General features: G+C 41.1%; 1 protein-coding gene and 1 long non-coding RNA gene across 3 annotated transcripts in view; one reads left to right on the plus strand and one right to left on the minus strand.

Annotated features, from left to right (window-relative positions):
* LOC139083415 (uncharacterized) overlaps positions 1-22,725 on the minus strand; it is a 112,519-nt gene that overhangs the window by 74,306 nt on the left and 15,488 nt on the right. Inside the window, exon 2 of the long non-coding RNA XR_011540119.1 lies at positions 19,940-20,074. This is a non-coding gene — a long non-coding RNA (uncharacterized lncRNA). The remainder of the gene's footprint in view (positions 1-19,939; positions 20,075-22,725) is intronic.
* The window catches only part of HMGA2 (high mobility group AT-hook 2), a 129,032-nt gene that overhangs the window by 14,237 nt on the left and 92,070 nt on the right, over positions 1-22,725 (plus strand). The window lies entirely within an intron of this gene.

The following is a 22,725-nucleotide window of genomic DNA, read 5'->3' on the forward strand; positions in this document are numbered from 1 at the left end:
TTGCTTTGGACACATCCCATTTTCTAGGTGGTTTGTGTTTTGTTTTTCACATGGGCTTTGTAAGGAAACCGGGTTTTAATTTCCAGTTTTTCTTGCTTCCCTAGTCGTTCTTACAGACCGGCATTGGCGACAGTGGCTTCCGTGCAAGTGTGTGTGAACCCCTAGGCACACAGATCCTGTATCTTTTCGAGGCCAGGAACTCAGTCATCACTGAAGAGCTTCACTGATCTTACCACTTGAACCTCTGTTCCCTTTGCTGCTACACTACCCATGTTCTTCTGGGCTATCTTTCCAGTGACAGAGGAGAAAAGTCTTAAATGAATAAAACCATCTCTCAAGAAAGACAAAGGCATCCTCCATACCCAGTATCATGGGATCTTGGCTTTCTTTTTCTCTCTTCCCTGGTGTAGTCTTCATGCTTCCTCTTTATTAAAAGTTTACTTGCTGCCATGCTGGATTATGTTTTCCTGTTAGTGTGCCATTCCTTTCTCCTTGAGAGTCCTGCATCACTTTCTATTTATACTTTGGTATTGCCTTACATTTAATTTATTCATCTTGTATTTTTTTTTCCTCTGCTCAACATGTGTTGGGATTAGATTTCTTAGCACATGGAAATGGGGATGATCTTTAGATTAAAAACATCTCAGTGTTACAGTGTAACCTTAAAGTAAGAGCATTTCATTCAACCTTTTTGTCAATAAATGAATTCTCTCCAAACCTACCCACCAAGTGGTGATCATGTAGACTATGCCTCCTGATTCCCTTTAATGTTAGGGAACTCACCACCTGTTCTGGCTGCCTCTTCCTTCCTAGAAAGCTCTGAACATTAGAAAATTCTTCCATCCAACTCCCCGTAGCTTCTGCTCCCTGTCCCTAGGCCTCCCACCTGGGAAGACGCAGAGTAATCGTTTTTGCTTCTACTCATCATAGACCTTTGAGTATTTGAAGACAATTAACACATACCTCTTGTTCTCTTTTCTTGTTTGAATATCTCCAATCCTTTCCATTTTTTCCAGTAAAGGAACATTTTTGTTATTCTCTCCTGAGTATGTTTGTTTTTAAATCTTTTGAAATATGTCACCCAGAACTAAGTATCATATTCCAGGTGTGGGCTCCGTAACCAGTGGGTTTGTCACCTCTCTTGTTGTACATATGGTTCCAGTTACCTATTACTGCTTAAGCAACCACCCCAAAACTTAATAATGTGGGAGAAAAAGCCATTTTATTATGCTCATGGCTTCTTTGGGTCGGGAATAGGGACAGGGCACAGCAGAAAGGCTTGTCTCCGTTTCAGGGTATCTGGAGCTCTGCTGGGAGGACTCATGCAACTGGGGGTGCCTCTCGTGCTTGGGGTCTGGCATTGGGGGGCTTCTTCACTCACAGGTCTGGTGTAATTGCAGGATTGGCTTGAAGTCTGGGTGCCTCTGGGAGTGTCCACCGGAGCACCCACACACATGGCCTTTCCAGCTTGGTGGTCTCAGAGTAGGTAGTCAGCCTTCTGACATGCACTCAGGGCTCCCAGACAGAGTGTTCTGGCAAATGAGGAGGAAGCTGGAAGGCCTTTTTTGACTTAGTCTCAGAAGTCAAAAAGTGCTTCTTCCATTATCCTCTAGTGAGCACACTGATGTCTAAGTCGGTGTTGGCATACATATCCAGTATAGGTCTGCCATTTCCTAAGCCTCAGGACTTTGAAAGGACATCCTATCCCACTGAACTAACCAGTAAGAAAGACCTGTGTAAACCTCCTAGGAGGCAAGTAATAGAAAGTCGCTAAGTTCTTTGAAGTTGTGAGACAGATGCTGCTAAAATGAAATGAAATAAATTGTAAGCAAATACAATAAAAGTTGATGAGCTCAACAGCTTCCATCAGGTGTGTCCTCCTTTTTTGCCCAGTGTTATTGAGATATAATCGACATATAACACTGTGGAAGTTTAAGGAATACAACGCATTGATTTGGTGCTTATATATTGCAAAACGAATACTGCAGCAGTGTTAGTTAAGGCCTCTGTCATCTCATGTAATTATCATTTCCTTTTTTGTGGTGAGAACATTTAAGATCTACTCTCTTAGCAACGTTCAGGTATCTAATACAGTATTGTTAATTATAGTCACCAGGCCAGATCCCCAGAACTTAGAATAGGAAGTTTGTACCCATTTCTCCCACCCTGCAGCCCCTGGCAGCCACTATTCTGCTGTCTGTTTGTATAAGTTTAGCGTTTTTTAGATTCCACGTATAAGTGAGCTCATACAGTATTTGTCTTTGTCTGTCTGACTCATCTCACTTAGCATACGGCCCTCAAGGTCCATCCATATTGCGGGGAATGGCACGATTGTCTTCTTTCTCACGGCTGAATAATATTCCACTGTGGGTACATGTGCCATCTCCTTGATGCATTCACCTGTAGACGAACACTTAGGTTGCTTCCACATCCTGCCTCTTACCTGGTCTCTCAGCCTTTCGTCTCTTCTGCCTTTGGGCTATCCTACAATGTTCGCCAGTTAACCTCCACAGGTCATAGTCATGTCACTTCTCGGAAACGTTCTGTGGTTCCACAGCTGGCCACTGAGTTAATTACAACCTGCCCAGCACTCTGAGGTCCCCACAGTTTACGCTCACCTATATGGCTTTATTTCCCACCGCTCTTCCTCACACAGCCGATGTTTCAGCCACGCTGGAATTAAACGTGGAGCAATTAAAGGATCTCTATGTTTTCTCTCAATGGATTCTTAGTCATTTAGGGGAGACCTGCATTCCAGCATCTGATCTTCATGCTGGCTAGGAAGCTCACGTGGGGCATCCCCCGCGGAAACTGTTGCCTTTCTGGGAATCATTGGACCATCCTCCTTGACTGTCAGGATTTCTAATTTTTACTGGCTGTGAGAATGGAAAATATTGTATAGTGAATTGTTACAAGTCCCTGATTTGGTCTCCAAAGAAGAGTTGTTCTACTTAGAAGCGGAAATAAAAGGAAGTTGTCTATTTTTTCTAGACAGCGTGTTCCCTCTTTGCTGGGATATGTCCTGTTGGGTAGAGTATGCAGCCGGTCACAGCCAAGCGTTCCGTTCAATGGCATTCTTTACTGGAAGGCTTGTACTAAAGAAATAAATTACTGCATTTTCCATAGGAAATGGGCTTGTACTTTATAGTAAGTTCAATTCTTTCAAACAGTGTCATTGACTGATTTCCTTGTATTAGAGATATATTTTTGAACTGACTGGATTTACTAGATACATGGCCTAAAAGCGAAATTGCTTCCCTTTTATTCTTCTGGGTGGTTTTGTTTTGCTTTAAAGTTCTTTTGCTTTTAAAAAGATGTCTTGTAAATCTCATAGTGTCGTGCAACAGGCCTGGAAGAAGGTATCTGCAGTATACCCCTCTCCCCTGATGTGGCTGGAAATGGTGGTTGGTAGGTTACTCAAAAGTTGATTGACCAGAAGTATGTAGATGTAGGAGCGAAATTTGTGCCAATCTCGCTTCTGGAGAGGATGGAGTGTTGGCTAATCCAGTGAGACATTAACTAGATTTGAGTTTAGGCTACTTCTGTTGTTTGCTATATTCTCCTTTGCCTTTTTCTTTCCTTCTGAGTTTGAATTAGATTTCGGATCGATTGTTTTGATGAGCTAGTCTGGCCTTTCAGATTTTGTTTTTTTTTTGGTCTGGAGAGAGGACGGAGAGGTAGGACCTAACTTTTCTCCTGGTCTTATAGCTGGGAGCTCAGGACCTGAATTCAGACGGCCCATCACTTGACTAACTATGGGAGCTTGAGCAAATTACATGACCTTTTAAAGGTTCAGTTTCCTCATCTTGAAAAAGGTAGTAAGAGTAGTATATTCCTCTTAGAGTTGTTGTGAGGTTTAAATGAGCTAAGGCACGCAAAGGCTTAGTAAAGGGCATGGTGCATAGGAAGTGCTCAGTAAATGTTAGAAACTGTGATGAATTCCACTGTATACGATGAATTCCACTTTCGATATTGCCTAAATGTCTACATAGATTTCTAAACCCTAATTCCTCATAACTACAGTGGGAGTGACAGTATGGGTCAAAATAACCAGCTACCCTTGGTGGTATCATTATGGCCTCCGTATATCTATGCTGAATATCATCAAGTTTAAGAATTACTTATAAATAATACTAAAGTACATTTTAAATCTATTTGTAGTTAAGAGGAAAATTTTACATTGCATCTTATAAGCCTTTCTTCTTATTGTACAGGTTTGATGTTGTGTGTTGTTCACCAGTTTGAAAAGTAGTCTTTCTGCTGTTTCAATATGTACACGCAGTTTCTCAGAACCTGTATAGAATCCCATTAGTCTGTCCTTCTGCCAATGGAAAGGAGGCATTTAATATTTGGGTTTTCAGTTTTTGCCTAGGAAAGGAGCTCATCACATAACTGATTTAGTGATGGGAAAATATTTGGAAAAAGTTTTAGAGGGTGGAGCTAAGGCTCAAGAATACAATGAAATAACAAAGATGTTAACCTCGAGTATGAAATGCTCCATCCAGATGTCGCTTAGTGAAGCAGCTCGTGCTTCTGGAGGAAAAGAAGCAAGGACCAAATAATGAAGAATAAATCAGTGAGAACAAGGGATGTTTTTAGGTGTTTTGTTTTCAGAATACTTTTATGAGAAAGGAAATTAACAACAGAAGGGAAATACTCCCCAATATGAATTAATGGTTTCTAAAGAAAAAAAATCATTCTAGAGATACTGAGATTGACCTAGAAATTGACCCAAGGACCAGATGCTGAAGCTTAACTTCAATTGGTCACTAGAAAGTTACTTACAAACCACAGCTGTTTTCTTGGGTTGCTGATTCTCTTTATTTGGTAATGGGGTGTGTGCAGTACGTCGATTTAAAACTATGCATTTCCATTCCATCTCTTTTGGGGGGGCAGTTGTCTTTCTTTTATTAAAGAGCTTGTGATACACAGGAAAGTGATGTAATTTCATTTGCTAGTCAAACATGTGAGGTTTCTAGATAGGCAACAAGGGCTTTTTGTTTTTCCAAGTTTGGAGAAATCTAGAAACTTAAGTGATGATTTGAGGATCAAGTAGGGAGACTAAATCAGAATAAAATCTGTTACAACTGGACGGATTGAAACTCTGGATTTCTTCTAAAGAGCCCACGCATTAATGTATGGAGGAACCTGGGAATCTCATGCTGAAGTTAAAATGTTAGGTTTTCATTTCCATTACTTTTTCCTTCCAGATGTTTGTTACTTTTGTTTTTTTAAACTTTTAGCCATTTGTAATTTAACACTTGCTTTGTTTAAACTAAAATATAACTTCAGTGTTTAGGAAGGAATATCCAATAATGCATATTGCAGATAATTGTAACTTTTACTGGAGTCAGAGGGAAAGAAATTACTTTGATATAACATCAAAAACTGTCTGCTAATGGAGTGTGTGAAGGCGAAACCATTTTCCCATAGAAACTTATAATAACAACATGCTTTGAAAAACAAGAGATGCTCCCTTTAAAACACTTGGGTTTTTGATATATGCTCAGTAATTAAAATATAAGTTTTCTGATGTATCTAATGTATTCAAAATTGGTAAGCAGTATTTTCTGAAACTATCTCCTTTGTGATATTTTGTGATAAAAATGGAGTACTTTGCAAACCCTAACAGAACTCTGTGGGGAAACGTGACACGTTTATTTTGTTTTTTAATAGCTTACTGCAAAATTCACTAAAGTGATTATTCATAATTGCAAGATTAAATATGAAAATACTAATAAATAAATCATACTCAGAAGGCAGGAATTGGATTTGATCATAATTTGTTCAAGATTAAGCCTTTTTGTTTGTTTGTTTGAATGTTGAAGTGCTGTTCTTAATTATTTTGTTAAATGAAGTTTTTAAAAAAGGAGACAGATAACCAACCCTACTTGGTCATCCAGTTCAGTTTGGCTGGGCCAACGTCTACCGGATCCTGACTGTTCAGGATTATACAGACATCGACTTTGGGGTCCATGGCTCAAGTGATACTGCCCCAGTACCACAATGGTCATGTGGTCTCATTAAACTATAATCAAGGAAGAGCATGTTTTTCTGCCACTTGTGGTTGAGTGGCAAGTTATAGACAGGAGGTAGTTCAGATAAAAATCCTGTCCCTCTACACAAAATAATCAGATCGATAAAATCGTGCCCAAGACAGTTATCTCAATGTCATCTAATTAAATGACAAGTATTATAGAATTCAATGACCGTTTTATATGACAGTAAATGTATTAAGGACTTTATCCATATTTACCTATGCTTACCCAAATCTGAGTAATTATGGATGGCAGTAAATATTTCTAAAATATTGGAAACTCTCATGTTGTATATAAATAAAATTATATGGTATGTATTTTTTTACTAGGTAAAACTGTTACTCCATATTTCAAGAGAACATTTTTGTTCTGTGTTGAAGGGTAGAGTCTGTTTTTAAGATTTTTTTTTTAAATCAAGGAGTTCTTGATTCGAAACTCTTCAATATTTGACACAAATATTTAAACATTTTTGGTAAAATTTCAAGCGATGGGATTTAATCAAGCCTGCCGTCTCTACTCTGGACAGAAATAAGGACCTCTGCGTTTCGATGAGCTGGGTACCTTTGGGCGCGTCACCTGATTGACCCATGCTTTTTCTCCTGTTTAAGTACCTGACGGGAACCTTCCATCCGTAGCTAATGGCTGTCAAGCATTTGGGGTTGTAAAACACAAAACCTTTATTGCTACACCAGCTCTATTATCCAGAGCGGGTTATTGAGTTTGTAGGTGACCCAGCCTCCTGTCTCCCTCTTTGTTTTGTTTTTCCCCCCCACCCCCACCTCCTTTGGCCATTTCGCTGCTCTCTGGCGCCTCCACCAGATGGAGGGCAGGGCCAGGAACAGGGCGTCAACTGTGCTAAAAGGCTTGGTGGGATGGAGGCTGAAAGAAATGGCAGGCACAGGGCTTTCAGATTATTTGTTGATTTGATATATCCTGGCTACCCCCAGACTCTGTCCTTGGGGTGATTCACTGCAGCCATGACCCTGAAATTTGTTTTTCATTCATTATTTACTCTTAGGATAAATGTGATTTTAGAAGTAAGATGTCACGTCTTTTTCAGGATGCCGTAGGAAGCAAGACTCTTTTTGTATTTCCTAAGTGCTGAGGAGAGGTTGCAGGTCAGGCTTGGCTGGGCAAGTGTTTGCTCCTGTTCAAATCTAGAAGAACTGCACTAAGTCTGCTCTCACGTTAGACTCGGGTGTGGAAAGACAGTTCCTTAAATTCAGGCCAAGCAAGGTTGTCTTATGAGGTTGAAAGAGTCCTCTTTAGGTGTTTAAAGATCGTGTAGCTGACCCTGACTGTGACCAGGAGAAGCTGTGGCATCACGCAGAAAACTCGCTTAGAGTATCTCTTTGAGCAGAGTATGTGCAGAAGGCGTAGCAGATGAGACGGACAACAGAGAGAAGACCCCACTGACACACTCTCTTGTTCACTTGTGCGTTGGCTTGTCTCTGGCTCGGCTGGACCCTGGAAGACCTAGGGCTCCAGCCGTGAGACCCTTTGATTTTGTGATTTTCCATTTGTCTGAACATTTTGCTCAAGTCTTCTGACAGAGTTATAGATGGAGTCCTCTGCTAGGTCCTGGAGATCTGGAGGCCGACAAGGTAGGTGGGGGCTGCCTTTGGGGCGTGAACGGTCAGGGGAGCCGACAAGGAAGACGTAATGGCCGCCCATTTGAGTACTACCCTGTGCGTTGGATTTTGTGAGGCTAAATTAAATTCCAGTTTTCTAGTATTTTGAGCTCTTTAGAATTGAACAGTCCTTCCACAGAAGTGGTTCTGTTGCTTTCCAAATCCTGCTAACATTCTGTGTCATTATTTGAATTTAGCTATATATCGTTTCTGAATTAGTTGTACTAGTGGGTCTGGGGTCATGTTCTCTCATGATTGCCACAGCAAATATCAGGGTAGTATCACATGCATACGTATTTGATTTATCAAAATAGTGAGTCAAATTTTATCTAGTTAAGATAGGCTTTCAAAGATAGGCACTAAACCGTCAAATACAGGCTCTAAAAAGAGGAGGGGAAAGGGAATCAGAAAGACCAGGATAACTCTATTGAGTCACCACCCCAATATATGTTGATCTTATTTTTTCTCTTTGTTCATGCTGAATATAATTTATATTTATCAGGTAACTTTAAAATCACTAGGTGTTAAAGTAACTAATTATATACTTTAATATTTCTGAATAGTGCTACCCTTTGTATTTAAAAACGAGCTCTTTGAGAGTCGAAAGCATATCATATTTATCTTTTGACCCTCGGCACCTAGAACCTGGGAGGCAATTCAGGAAAGTGATTAAAGTGTTCAGACTGCCCGGGTTTAGTTGTCAGCTTATCAAGGCAAGTTGCTCATTGTCACCAGCTACGCTCTCCCTGTGTGTAAAACAAAGGGTAAGAATGTTCTCATTTCATAGGGTTATTTTCTAAGAGTTAAATGAGAAGCCATCAAAAAACTTTATTCAACGTGTCACAAGCACTCAATAGATCATAGCTGTTGACGTTAGAGCAGGTCCAGGCCCATGGCAGGACTTAATAAATGTTCGGTGAATAGAATGACAGTGTGTGTAGAGCATGGTCTTTGCATTTGTGTTTCAACCCAGTAGTGAATGTGGATTTGAATTGCATTTTTGGCTTTTTTTTTTTTTTAATCTGATGGTTTGTATGTTCAAGGAGGCTACACAAGGGTTAAAAAGCACAGCCTGTGGGCATCAAAGCAGTGTTTGTAATAATTTCGAATTCCAGCCTATGCCTTTCCACTTAAGAGGTAAGCTGTGAGCCACTATCACCCAGGCCCAATACAGACGTTGAATGCCTTGCCCTATGTTAGTATTTCCATTCCCTCACTCCTGGAAATAGCATTCTGCTTTCCAAAATAGACTCTAGTGCTGTACCTTAAGAGAATTTTTGTCACAGCTTTGGATCATCAGAAAAACAGAAGAGAGCTTTGTTGGCACAAAATAATTTTCTAAGGTAGTTTCTGATTTTTTCCTACAAAAACTCCTTTTAATTGCCTGTCTCCCATTTCCTTTACTCCTGACTTTTAGTACTAATGTGAAAATAAAGGAGGAAAATCAGTTAATAATCTGTTTCTTTGACTTCTTTCAAGGGGTATTTGAAGCCCTTAAAGTGACACATAAAGCAGCGGGGTGTACAGCTCGGGATTCACTGGGGAAAACCTGATACCCCAGGTTCACGTCACTACAGGAATAGCATAGGTAGCAATGTCACATAACTTAGAGGTTTAAGCATTAACATTACCAATAAAGGAAGTGCAGGTCTGCCAAGTTTCCAGACAATCCAAATATTTTCAGTCTTGAGGGAGCACCCGATTACAGGAAGCACCACAGCCCAGAGAGGTGAGAGAATTGCCCGTGGAGGAGCAGGGAATCATACGATTATGGCTGATCTGTTCTGTAAAGTACCGTTTGTTTTGCAGTCTTCATCGGTCCCTGTTCAGGATGATTCGGATGTCAGAGAAGACATATATCACCCAGTTTGTGTCAGAAGCCGATCCTGGAGTGTAATTTCCTTATTACAGAATCTCAGCCCTGCCTTTTCTTTCCTACCATCATTCTCTCAGATGGCCCGACGTCAATGTTCTTTAACATCCCTAAAGGAAATTAATGAAGTATTTGCAGGCCCAGGCCCACTCTCAGTTACTAGATCTGAGGTGGAGTTGGAGTGAATGAACATGACCATGTCTGTGGTCTCCCTTCTCTTGAGAGACTGACATTCAACAAGCAGTTCTGTTCCTGAGGCTGGGCGTGCACCCTAGGAGTTTAAAGGAAAGAATGAAAGGCTCTGTGTGACAGTGCTGTCCCTCCTCTAATGTTGTCATCCTCCTGTGCTCTTAATAAATTTTAAATTTCCCTGTTAGGAGTAATTAGAGTTTGATTTTCCATCCTTCATTCCCATTTCTTATCTTTGGACCATATTTTTCCTATACCTATTGGATGAAAATGAACTCATTCCCAACCCTAATTCCTCCTTATAATTCCTTTCATTGCAGTTGGTGTAGAGTTGAATGACATTCTGGTTTTTTTTGCTGTTGGTAGAGTGCTTGTTTCTAGGCTGTCAAACCAAGGCGATGGCAGCGCCTGTGATTTTGTTTACTAATGCTCTTCTTCCAGTGGTCGCCTACTTTTTTGTGGACATTAAAACTTGTTAATGAATCAGCCAAGTGTAGGATTTTGTACACTGCTTTGTATCCCGTTTAGACAATTGATGAGCTACACAAAACCATTTAAAATCCATCATTTTATAAACAACAAAATGATGACTTTGTCGAATACATAGTCTTAATCTACTTTGCTGTTAAATCACTAATCTCAGTGGAGATCAATTGGGACCCTTTTCAATGGTTGACACCTATGGGAACAGAACCTCTATTATCTTACTTGCATTCTTGAAAGCTCTTAGAAGTTCCTCAGTGAATATGTACAAGGAACTAATTCATGCCACACTCCCTTGTACCGCATAGTTTCCTGCTGTGATAAAGCAAGTGGGCTTATGTACATCATGGGATTAATAGGATGTTCAATGTTCGTAGCTTGTATAGTGTGAGAGGGCTTGGCCATACATGGTCACAGTATGAAGATTTCCCTTGTGACTGACATTTTTTTGCTAAAAAAAGAGTTTTCTGCCTGGGATTATTATAATGTGGTATGTATTCAGCATTACTACTTGCTATTCTTTTAAGTAAATATGTTACAATAAAAATTTAGACCCCACCCCCCATTTGAGAAGCTAACATTTTATATCTATAAGGCACACGCAACTTTTTAAATTTGCGTGAAAAGTGGGGTGTCTTATTTTGTGGTTTTATCTTTTCATGAATTATTTTGAGTCCAAGAAAATATTTATAGTCTTGAAACTATCTTTGGAGACAAATCTCCCAATGTATAGGAAAAAGCCGTCTCGAAAGGAGATTTCATGAGTACCCTTGGTAATGGTGTGCAAGTTTAATCACCCTCGCTGTGATGGGAGGGTCTGAACGCGGTCAACCTAAATTTCTCCTTATACGGCACTCAGTCCCTTCCCTCTTGTCTTGTTCTTAACGGGGATGCAGAACATCTGGCATGTCCCTCTTCAAAATAAATCTTCCTACTTGGGGCAGTGTAAAGTGTACACACTTCGGGTCTAACAGATCTGGGTGTGAGTCTAGGCCTTATTACACACTAGACTGGCCATTCTTCCCTCTCTGAGCCTAAATTCCTTCCTTTGTAAAATGAGGCTGAAAATCCCTCCCTCGCAGTTTTAGCCAAAATGTCTAGTTCCTAGTAAAGGTCAAAATATGGTACTTTGTGGGGCTAGCCCTGTGGTGTGCCGGTTAGGTTTGTGCGCTCTGCTTTGGTGGCCTGGGGTTCCCTGGTTTGGATCCCGGGTGCAGACCTACACACCACTTATCAAGCCATGCTGTTGTGGGCATCCCATATATAAAGCAGAGAAGGATGGGCACGGATGTGATCTCAGGGCCAATCTTCCTCAGAAAAAGAGGAGGATTGGTGGCAGATGTTAGCTTAGGGCTAACCTTCCTCCAAAAAAAAAAAAAGGTACTTTGTATTATTATTGTTAAAACCTATGAGAATATTGCCAGCTTTTCCTTTTCCACAATAATATTCCCAGATCTCTCTGACTCTGTGCTGTTTTTCTAACCCACTAATCATGGTTCTAAATGAGACTTCAGATGGTATGGTAGATGGAACAGCAGGTTTGCAATGAGAAGCCTATCTGACTTGCTTTCTGACTTAATGAATTTCTAGCTGTATGACCTTGGATAAGTCACTTAACATCCTTGAGCCTGTTTGCTCATATGTGGGATGGAGGTAATAATTGTCATATCCTCTGTGACTTCCTCTGGGTTAGAGTGAGGATAACATAAGAAAGTAACTTAAAAATCACAAAGTACCATGCAGTCATAAAGTGATAGCAATAAATATAATCAGCAATTAAAATTTAATACTTTATAATATGGTGAATGAAATTGTTCTTGTTATTTATATAACTTGAAAAACTTAGGTTACCACCTTCAGCGTCCCCCTTGTCCTACATAGCAGTTATGAGGCATTTACTCTTTTCCCATTTCTGTTTTCATCTGCCTTTATGGTTGGAAGGCTAAAACTGACAACTTTCAGACATGTGACAGGCACATATTAAAGCAGTTCCAACATTAAAGGATTTGAATTTGTGTGCAGAGAGAGGAAGTCAACAGGCAGGGTTGGGTAAGGTTAAGAGAGGGCCTGGTACTGGAAGTGAGAGGAAAGGGGTGAAGTGACCCAGGAGAGGTGGATGCGCAGAAGAGATCTCTGCAGTGATGCACAGTAAAGGAGAGGGTTGCAGGCTTGTGTCTCCTAAGACAGTCACTGCCAAGTTCCAAACAGAAGAATGGCGTTGTCAAAACATAGCTGCATGAGAAGGGAACCTTGGGACATTGGGGATTGCCTAGAGTGGAAGGGACCTTGGAGGTTGCAGTGACCCCAGGCCATAGAGATCAATGGCCATGTCTGCAGAGGTAACAATCTAAGGGGAACATTGGGCCAGCAGACTGGTATGTGAGGGACTGAGAATGTGATGCTGGAGAAGACCACTGGGAAAGTCGGGCGTCCCAGCCGTGAGAGCTGAACCATGAGGGTGTCTGAAAGTGCTAAAATTGGGGAAAAGAGAAAGTAGAATGCGCACAGTCAGGTTTAAATGAATATTTACCTGTGCTTTTGGTTTTACTTTTTAAATCTATTGAATATGCAGTTAGAGTTTGTAGAAGCAAGAAGCTTTTCTCCATATTTGCATTGGATTAATTTTTTCGTTCTGTTGCTCTGGTTCAGTTTGGTTTCATGTTTAATTATGGTGCTAAAAGTACTTAAGTTTGGGTAGTAGAGAGTGGAATTTGGTTAAATCTCCCTGTTGATTACCTTACGTGTTTCTGTATTCTAGTAAAACTAGCCCCAGTGAGCCAGCTGTCCATTTGGGATCGTAGATGCTGCTTTCCTGCAGCCCTGTCCTCCGTGGCTGTCTGTGACCTTAGCACTTGGATCGTGTAATCGTTTTTGGCCTCCTAAGTCAGTGATTCTGAGTGGGCAGAGTGGCAGTGTGATGTCATGTCTGGGGCATGAGCCTGTCCCCTCACCACACATGGGTCCCACCCTTCCTGGTCTAGGCAACTCAATACACAGTGCTTGGCGCATAGTGAGTGCTCAATAAATTTAGTTGCTTTTCCTGTCTCTCTCTGGATCTCAAATAGGAATATCCGAATTTGAGAACGCCACCATAGCATTAGGTTCCTCCATTAAAATCCGTAGTGAAAGTGAGGCAGATGTGTGGGAATGCAGTTCCAGACTCTAGTTAATCCAGGAAAGATGATGGCACTGGGTTTACAGCTAGGCTTCCCGTGCTCGTGAATCATAATAAGATCTCTTACCGGATCAATGAGTGTTAACTTAATGCAAAGTTGACAACTATAATATTGTGACATTTGAAAGTATTCAGTATGAAAAATAGCTGATGGGGGTACATACTTCGAGATGCTTTGTGTTCTACCAAATTATTTGGATTTTATTGATCTCTCCCTTCCCCCCAGAGGTCAGAGGAAGGCCTCCACATTGTCTCTGAATTCCTAGATAGGAAAGACATCAAACTAGAGAGGAACCCTTTGATGGCCTTATATGCTTATATGTTTTAAAATAAAAAGTCTTTTTCTTGCCCTTTCTCTGGTAGAGAGAAAAATTAGACTCCCTTTCTTTCTCCCTTTCTCCTTTACCCCAAATTCCAGCAAATATACCCTTATCTTTCTCTTTTTAGTTCAGATAATTGCAGATTTGCATGCAATTATAAGAAATTATGCAGAAAAATCCTATTCAGGTTTCCCAGTTTTCTGTGTACTCATTTGTGTGCATGTTAAGTTCCACACAATTTTACCACCTGTCTAGAGTCACGTGTCCAGCACCAGCGGTTTAAGACTGTAAGTTGCCTGAGAGTGTTCGGCACATCTCGTGCGGACAGACACTGAGATGTGTCTTCTCTTCTAAATGCACAAGAACTGTGCGTGGCTGCAGGAGGGTGGAGAGTGGAAATCTGGCCCGTGGTTCCTGTGTGTGGCTCTGCAGTTGCATTCCCTCATTAGAAAGGGCTGGCTGGCCCAGGCAAAATCATAGGTGGGCTTGGCGTGCAGCTAACTGCTGGCCTGGAGAAACTTACGCTTTTGTACTGTGTTAAGAGTTCTGCCAATTTTAGAGGCCAGGAAGCCAAGAGTTGGCCTAGGAGTGTAACACACCTGCTTTTCCCGAGGCCACATACAACAGGCTGAGCTGAGTACCTGTTTGCCCTCCTGGGATATATTGAAACATGTCTCCGGACTCCTGAGGTTGTGCATAAATACTTTTTTCACTTTAGAAATTTGTTTCACACAGATTTTAGATGTCCACGAGGACAGATACTCATTGGAGAAATGTCCTATTAATTGTACTTTGGCTATTTGACCCAGTCTCTAGAATGAACTTAGTAGAATCCTGTTATCGTGAAACCTTTAGCAATATCCACATTTGGGAACGCCACAATTGCATTAGGTTCCCCAATTAAGAAAAAAATTGCACCTATCACACACACATAAACACACACATGCAAACACTCACAAAGCTGTGCTGAGGTGCAAGCACGTGGCGGACAGCCACGCTGCCTCACCAGCTAAGTGTCTCGATCCTGTACTCCAGTCTGAGAACAACTGGATGTACAGAAAGCTCAAACTGCGAATATTAAAATTTGAGGATGACGAAGGCCTCTTGTGTCCCTGTAGAGACTCCTGGAATCTGAGTGTTTGATTAGATGACCAAAATTGATGATGATGATGATGCTTGGGCATGATAACCAATGAGCAAAAAGCTGTAAATTTGACCACTACAGGGTCCTTGTAGAGAATACGTTGGGTATATTTGTTGCCGTTGTCCTCTCAGATCCTAAATCTCAGTTATGCTCTGACTTAGTCATAAAGTGCTTCTTGTCCTCTTTGGACTAATACTTTTCCTATTGGCATTTTAAAAACTCATGATTTACATGTGACGTTCTTTATCTCGGATGGAAATAATTATCTTATTTAAACAAACGCTTTTAAATCTGTTGGAGACATTTTGAAAATCTTGGAAGTTCAGAAGAAACTACAGGTTAAAGGAAAAAATTATAAAAGAATATCAGGACAGTCTACTATTTCTGCCGTAGTAAACTTCTTTGGGCCTTACTTGATCCAAATAAAAGCGGTCAGACTGCTGATGTGGCCATGGACATGGCCGACAGAAGCCTGCAGGTCTTCTTCCCGTGTCCTGGGGTCTGTCCCTGAGACCCGTCTGCGCACTGCCAGAATAGTGATTTTTCTACGTATGACAATGTTGATCTGTTTAGTGCTTGATCTGCCCAATGATAACCCTAGACTTAGCTTAGAGATTATGGAGTTGAATTCTCTCATATTGTGCAGGTGACAAAATGAAAGCTGAGTGCAATTAAGTGTCTAGCTCAAGGTCACACAACCTTGTTCGCTAGGACAAGAACCAGGTTTCCTGACTTCTAGTTCATTGCTTTTCCAGTATAGGGAGCAGCTTCCTGTCACCCCACCAGTCTTTCCTTGGTTTTCCATTTGTAATGTTGACGGTTCCTCTGACAACCCCTTCCTTCAGGTCCTGTATCCATTTCCTGGGGCTGCTGTAACAAAGGACCACAAACTTGGGTGCATTAACACAACAGAAACTTATTCTCTAACAGTTCTGGGGACCAGAAGCCCGAAATTAAGGTGTCAGCAGGGCCCTGCTCTCTCTGAAGGCTCTGGGGAGAATCTGCTCCACGCCTTTTCCTTGGCTTTTGGTGTCGCTCGTGGTCCTTGATGTTCCTTGGCTTGTAGATGCGTCAGTCCAGTCTCTCCCTCCCTTGTCAGATGGTATTCTTCCTGTGTGTGTGTGTGTGTGTGTGTGTGTGTGTGTGTCTTTTTCGCTTAAAAGGACACCAGTCATATTTGATTCAGGCCCACCCTGCGGACCTCATCTTAACGTGATTACATCTGCAAAGACTCTGTTTCCAAATAAGGTCACATTCATAGATACACAGGGGTTAGGACTTCAGCATTTGGGGAGGAACACAGTTCAACCCATAACAGGTCTCTTCAGCTTCAAAACCATTTTTAGAACCAGGCAGGTATTTGTACCACATGAAGAGAATCTGCAGTGAATTTCATTAAGTGTTAAAGCATCATATTCAACATTTGTAGTTTGTTGCAATAACACATCGAAAAGATTTATAGAGTGTCTTGGGTGTGATTTTTGGATTAATTCCTTGCTTTGAAACCATTTGTTGGGCCCCGTTTATTTAAAGGAGGGAATGAATAGACCTGAAAACACCTAATTTTCATTTTCATTTTAGCCTGAAAGCCAGTAAGTTTTTTCAGAGAATGGGAAACTCTGGCGGAACACCAGCACTGTGTTTGTTTATCATTTTGATCCTCGTTACTAGATGCTTATGTGCATGTGCTAAGCCTGTAGCTGAGATTAAAAAACTGAACTTGAAAAATAATCTTTTGTGGTAATAAAGTCTAAAACAAAATGTTTCCTATATAATATTTAATGATGCGTACACAATTTTTAAATAAAAATTTAAAAGAAAGAAATCCTGCTCTCACTCAGCGCTTTGAACTGCGTGCATTCCCCTACACTTTACTAATAATTTTGTTCATAAATAGTCTTCCTGACCTCATTCTCTTTAATGTTATTTGATCAATTTAGGAGGAAATGTCCATATAACTTTAACCTTTTTTAAAAAATATTTTCTCAACCAAGTAATGGGAATGGATACCATGTCTTTCATTAACTTTTATATACGTGATTTCAAATCTCCCGTTAAATTAATGTCTTCTAGCTTCAAATATACTTCTTCCCATAAGGCTGGTCCCCATTTCCTATAATCTGACAGACCTGGGAGAACAGTATTTTCCCTTCTGTCGTTTTGATAATTACGTCCTCTGTGCTCAGTGGTGGCCTATTAACTAACATGAATACCACGGGCTTGCAAAATAGCCTCAAATTTCCATATATTGGAACTGTGAGACTTTTCTATAATAGTGCTTTAGCAATAATGACGGAGGTGCAGGCATTTCCTGAGGATTAATGACCAGCTGGGAGGAACCAGTGGCCCTTGGCTCTGCCTCCCGGCCAGCCATTAATTCCAAGGAAATGTCTTTTGCTGAAGTCGTTATTGCTATTACAAGCTTAAAATGGAAAAACATAATAGGCGTATGAGTTATTTTTATGGGTTGATGCCGTTTCCAATGGTATGTACTAATTCGAGAAAATGAGTGTGTATACATACAATAGCAAGTCAGATTGCTTGAATCATCCCTCAGTATTCTATATGTTTTGTGACTGATTTTACAATTCTCTACCTTTCCCACTTAAAAAAAAAAAAGAAAATCTGATTCAGTAATTCCTATGTTGGTTCAAGTCTTAAAGGTGTTATATTCAGTGACCTACTTGAAAACACCAGTTTCTGTTATCAATTTCAGATAATATTCAGGTTTCATGTATGGTCTGAAGGGAAAAAACAATTTATTTTCCATTTTTGTGGTAGTACTTTCTCTGTTAGGATAAAATGCTGCAAGAATTTTTTTTTTTTAAAGATTGGCACGTGAGCTAACAACTGTTGCCAATCTTTTATTTTATTTTCTGCTTTATCTCCCCAAATCCCCCCGGTACATAGTTGTATATCTTAGTTGCACATCCTTCTAGTTGTGTCATGTGGGACACCACCTCAACGTGGCCTGACGAGCAGTGCCATGTGTGCGCCCAGGATCCGAACCGGTGACACCCTGGACCGCTGCAGCAGAGCAAGAGGACTTAACCGCTCGGCCACCGGGCCGGCCCAGAATTTTTTTTAAATCCTGTAATAATTTTCCTGTGCTTCTTTGACTTTTCTCTGTCATTTGTGTAACAGCCAGCCTTATTTTACATACTGAATCCATGAGAGAGCAATGCACAGCTTAGTTATTCAATATTGCAGAATTTTTAAGGTATATTAAATATTGCAATAATGAGGAACCCTTTAACACCAAATATGCACAAGAAACCTCCTAAAATTAAGCAAAAGTGTCAAAATGTTGCCCCTCATGCTCCTTTCTGATTCTTTTAAAAAGCTAGCCTTTGTTGTATTTCTGCTTCCAATCTTAACCAACTGACCTGTTGCATCATCTTTATCTAAATGATTAACAAAGCTAATGTAGACACATTCTTAAAAGTCATGAAAGGGAAAATCTCGACAATCCTGGAACATTGCCGTCCTTGAGCTTGTGGAGAAACGTGGACAGCAGTCACCCAGGCATGATGCCCGTGGCTCATTTTTACCTACATCACCAGTTAGTGATTCTCCGTTTATCCACCTTCTGATACAGGCCAGGCTCGCTGGGAGATTTGAAAAATTACAGGACACAGATCTGCACTGAAAGAAGTGGGAATGAAGCTAAGAAGTCTTGCCCTGTTTGGCCCTCAAGTCTTGTCCCATTTCTTTCCTTCTTCAGCAAATTCATTTATAACCTCCAAGTAGTTGTTCACATTTGTAAACTCCTTGGCCATCAGACTGTCCTGAAGGTCTCTGTCAGAGGTCTTCAGGTGTCCCCACCCTGCGTCTCCTTCCCCTCTCCTCAGCTCTTGACATCCATGGAAAGCTTAGATGCTGCTTTGACTCTCACAACTACCCCTCTGCTTTCTCTCACTTTTGCTGAAGGTGCGAGGCTTCTCCCAGTTCTTCTGGAGCAGCCCTGTCCAATAGAACTTTCTGCGATGATGGAAATGTTCTGTATTTGTGCCATCCACTATGGTAGCCCCTAGCCACGGGTGGCTACTTGAACACTTGAAATGTGGCTAGTGCATTTGAAGAGCTGAACATTTGGTTTTATTTCCTTTTAATTAATTTGAATTTAAATATCTCCATGTGGCTAGTGGCTACCGTATTGGACAGCACAGTCACCTTTGGATCCATATGTCTCTGCCTTCCCTCCACATCTGTCCTTTTTACCTTGTAGTATCTTTTATTGATTCCATTCTAACTGCCACTTGCCCCTTGAGGAAACCTTCATGGTTTTCAACTCAAATTTTGCCTTATTCTGCCTTTGGTCTCCTGCCTAATTCAGTAGGACACAATAGCTGTTATATGCAAGCCACTGTGCTTGGACCTGTAGGAAGTACAGAGATAAAACATATTCCTTGTCCTCAAAGAGCTTACAGAATAGATAAAACCAGGGTTTTCGGTGTGACAGTGAGCGGACAATTCACGGTTCAGCAGTAGCCCTGAGTAAGCCATATGTGGATTTTCCTGAGTTTATCGCTTTGAGACAGGAAGTATTGCAAAAAATACGTGATTTTATTTCCAAAGGGGTTAACTTTCAAACTGTTTTTAAATGAAGTACTTTATACGCTATAAAACCATTAATCTCTTAAAATGCCACGCTAGTGCCCCGCGATTAAGATGACCACGTGTCATGGTTTTCTCAGGACTGTCCCAGTTTACCCGCGTTGTTCCAGCGTTAACCGCCAACAGCGCCCCCTTTCACCCCCCCAAGTGTCCTGTGTGGGAGGGTGAATTCTGTGACCCCCCCTGCCTACCGTCTGCCTAAATTTTCCACGCACACCTTTTACCTCCCCTAATCTTGTCACATTTGTGTTCTTAGGACACTTCCAGATTATTCTTTCAGGTCATTTCTCTATCAGGTCATTCCTCAGTTCAGAAACTGCCAACGCCCCCTCAGTAGTGACTGAATCAATTACAGATTTTTCAGGTCACATAAGTAGAAGTATTTAGCTCTGTGTAGACCATTTTCCTCAGATACAGCTAGGGAAGCGAGTCAACTTCCTGTCCGGCGAACAGGCAGACAATTTCTTACCTTTGCTTTTGCCTGGAATTCTTGTCTCCCACCTTCAGCTGCTTAAGATCTTCTTTCATCTTCAAAGTGCACTGTAGACACAACTCTTGTGAAGTGGCTTCTGACTCACCTCATCAGAAGTGGGCCATCTCACACCTGGGACATGAACACATTATTAACGCCTTTTTTATAGCATTATCCATTTTCTCTTGTGCTGATAATTTTTGAAGATTTCTTATCTTTCTTTACCAGTTTTGTAAGCTCCTTGAGAAGAGGTACTGTGCGTTGTGCATTTTCTTCAAAATCTAGGACAGTGGTATACAGCAGTTGCTTAATACACACTTGTTGAATGAAAAAAAAAAGGATATGGCTGGGCTACTGAGTCATTCCCACAAAATGATTTCTTAAAACTGCGTAATTGGAAGATTTTTTTTAAAAAAAGTATTTCCACAGTATTATGTCATTAATTACTGTACCCTGAGGAGTTACACTGCTGCTAATCTCTTGGATCCAATACTTAGAGACATAAATATAAGTGACATTAGCGCAGCTACTGCGTTCAACGAGATTACACATAGAAAGTGGACTTAGAAGCAGATGTTTGAAAAATACCTTCAAAGGTAACAAAATGTAGAAAATCTCGCTAGGGTTAGTTTGGGGACACAGTCTAAGATGAAGCTGCCAAGCATGGTATCGATAACATGGTGGCCTGTGCTTCTGCACAATTGGAAAGAGTTGTGTCTATTTGGGGGAATTTTCCTCCAAATGAAAAACAAAAAACGATGTGTCTATGATTGATTTTTAAAAAGATCGTTTAAAGAAACAACTTGCTGATCAGGATGGACAAAACAGAGTTTCATGTAGCAAAGCTTGTATGTGAATGTATTTCTTCTTTCTGTCTTTTTTTTTTATTTTATTATTTTTTCTGAGGAAGATTGGCCCTGAGCTGACATCCATTGCCAATCTTCCTCCTTTTGCTTGAGGAAGATTGTCCCTGAGCTAACATCTGTGCAAGTCTTCCTCTACTTTGTATATGGGATGCCGCCACAGCATGGTTTAATGAGTGGTGTGTAGGTCCACACCCGGGATCTGAACTGGTGAAGCCTGGGCTGCTGAAGCAGAGCGCGCAAACTTAACCACTGTGCCACTGGGCTGGCACCTGTATTATTTTTTAATCATCTTTCTATGTATGTGGATCACTCTGGAACACTGAGTTCAGAAAATAAGTGTTTTCTTTTTCTAGTGTAAATCTAAATCTGAAGTGTGACTTTAGATTTTAAAGGGGGTAATAACAAAAGAATAAGCATTGGATATGTTTACTTTTTCTCAGAATCTTACAATAAACTTGGCGAAACGCGCAGACACACACACACAACCTTAAACAACAGAAAATGGCTCTTTCTTTCCCTGCTTCTCACCGTTTCCCACAGTCAGCGCCTCCACGACTACCAACAGGCTTAAATATTTTCAGTACTTTTGCATTTTTGTATTACACAACCATTGGGGAAAAATTAACTATTTCTGAAGGCGTACTGAAAATACTGTTTTAGAACAGTTAACCTGCTTGGTTGTACAAAATGGAAGCCAGTTGCTGGAAATCTCTTGTACTCGCAACATTTAGAAAGTGCTAAGTGTCAAGTACTAGAAGCATGGGTCACCTGGAGGATGGCCATGCCTCCAACTAAGAGAAAAAACCCATGAAGGAGAAGAATGAATTTGGAGCTCCAAGTAGAAATGAGACACTCACATTCTGATGTATGTGAAGTTCTGTATCTATGAAGTTTAGGAGAGGGAGCTGAGCTGCAGATGAAGATAAGAGGACTGTTGGTGGTAGTGGCTGAGGCTGTGCTGTGGATAAAGATCTCAGGAGAATGTGGAGAAAGAAAAGTGTTGAAGAAAGTGGAGAAGAGAATGTGCGGACCATTACACACAAAGGAGACAAATAGGCTGTTAGCTGCCAGCGATGGTTTGTGGACCAGTGGTCCCCACGGCCTCCTCCCCTAGTTGTCACACCGTACACAGAGCCTGTGGATAGTTCCCTGGCCCCGTCCTCACCCACGCTCAGCTCATGGTCGTTGGCACAGTTGTTGCTTCTCTGTTAGCTCACTGGACTGAGCTCACCATTGAGCACACCACAGACAGCCCTGAACCCTCAATCCTGGCAATGCTCTCCACACTCAAGGAGAGCGGGGGAAGGAAACCAAGGAGAATCCTTTTGGGGCCAGATCCTTAACTCATATCTAGTGACAACCTGTTTTCCATCCAGAAAAGTTTAAATTTTGTTGCATAATTACCTTTACCGAATGGAGCATTTCTGTGGATTTAGTGAAACTTCAGCAAAATAGGGCACAAGTACAAGTCCTGGTCCCAGCAATTGACTACACCTTCCTTTCTGAGGTGTGAGGTGAACATTGTAAAGAAGAATGAAATTTCTCTAGTGTGTTTAGACTGACAGCCCTTGGCTTCAGGGATCATTAGATTTCAAAGACAAAAAAACAAGAAAAAATCAAGACGATATCCTTTGCATGGATCAAACCATGAGAAACTGAGTTGTAATTTGGGATTCATTCACAAGATAAGGTCTGAAAGGTTTTCCCATGAATAGGACTGTAAGGGTCGGGAATGCCAGGCTCTGTGCCCAGCCCAGTCTTTCTGACCTGCTGGAGGACTTCGTCTTCAGGCTTCAGTGGTTGCAACCTGCACACCCAGCAGACAATATGAGGTTTCCAAACCTCTCGAGGGGGGCGGTGTTTCTAGGTAAGCTGGCTCGGCACAGGATTTGCACTTGCGCCCAATTTTGGCTAAGC

The sequence above is a fragment of the Equus przewalskii genome, chromosome 5 (assembly GCF_037783145.1).
Source record: "Equus przewalskii isolate Varuska chromosome 5, EquPr2, whole genome shotgun sequence".
NCBI classification, from domain to species: domain Eukaryota; kingdom Metazoa; phylum Chordata; class Mammalia; order Perissodactyla; family Equidae; genus Equus; species Equus przewalskii.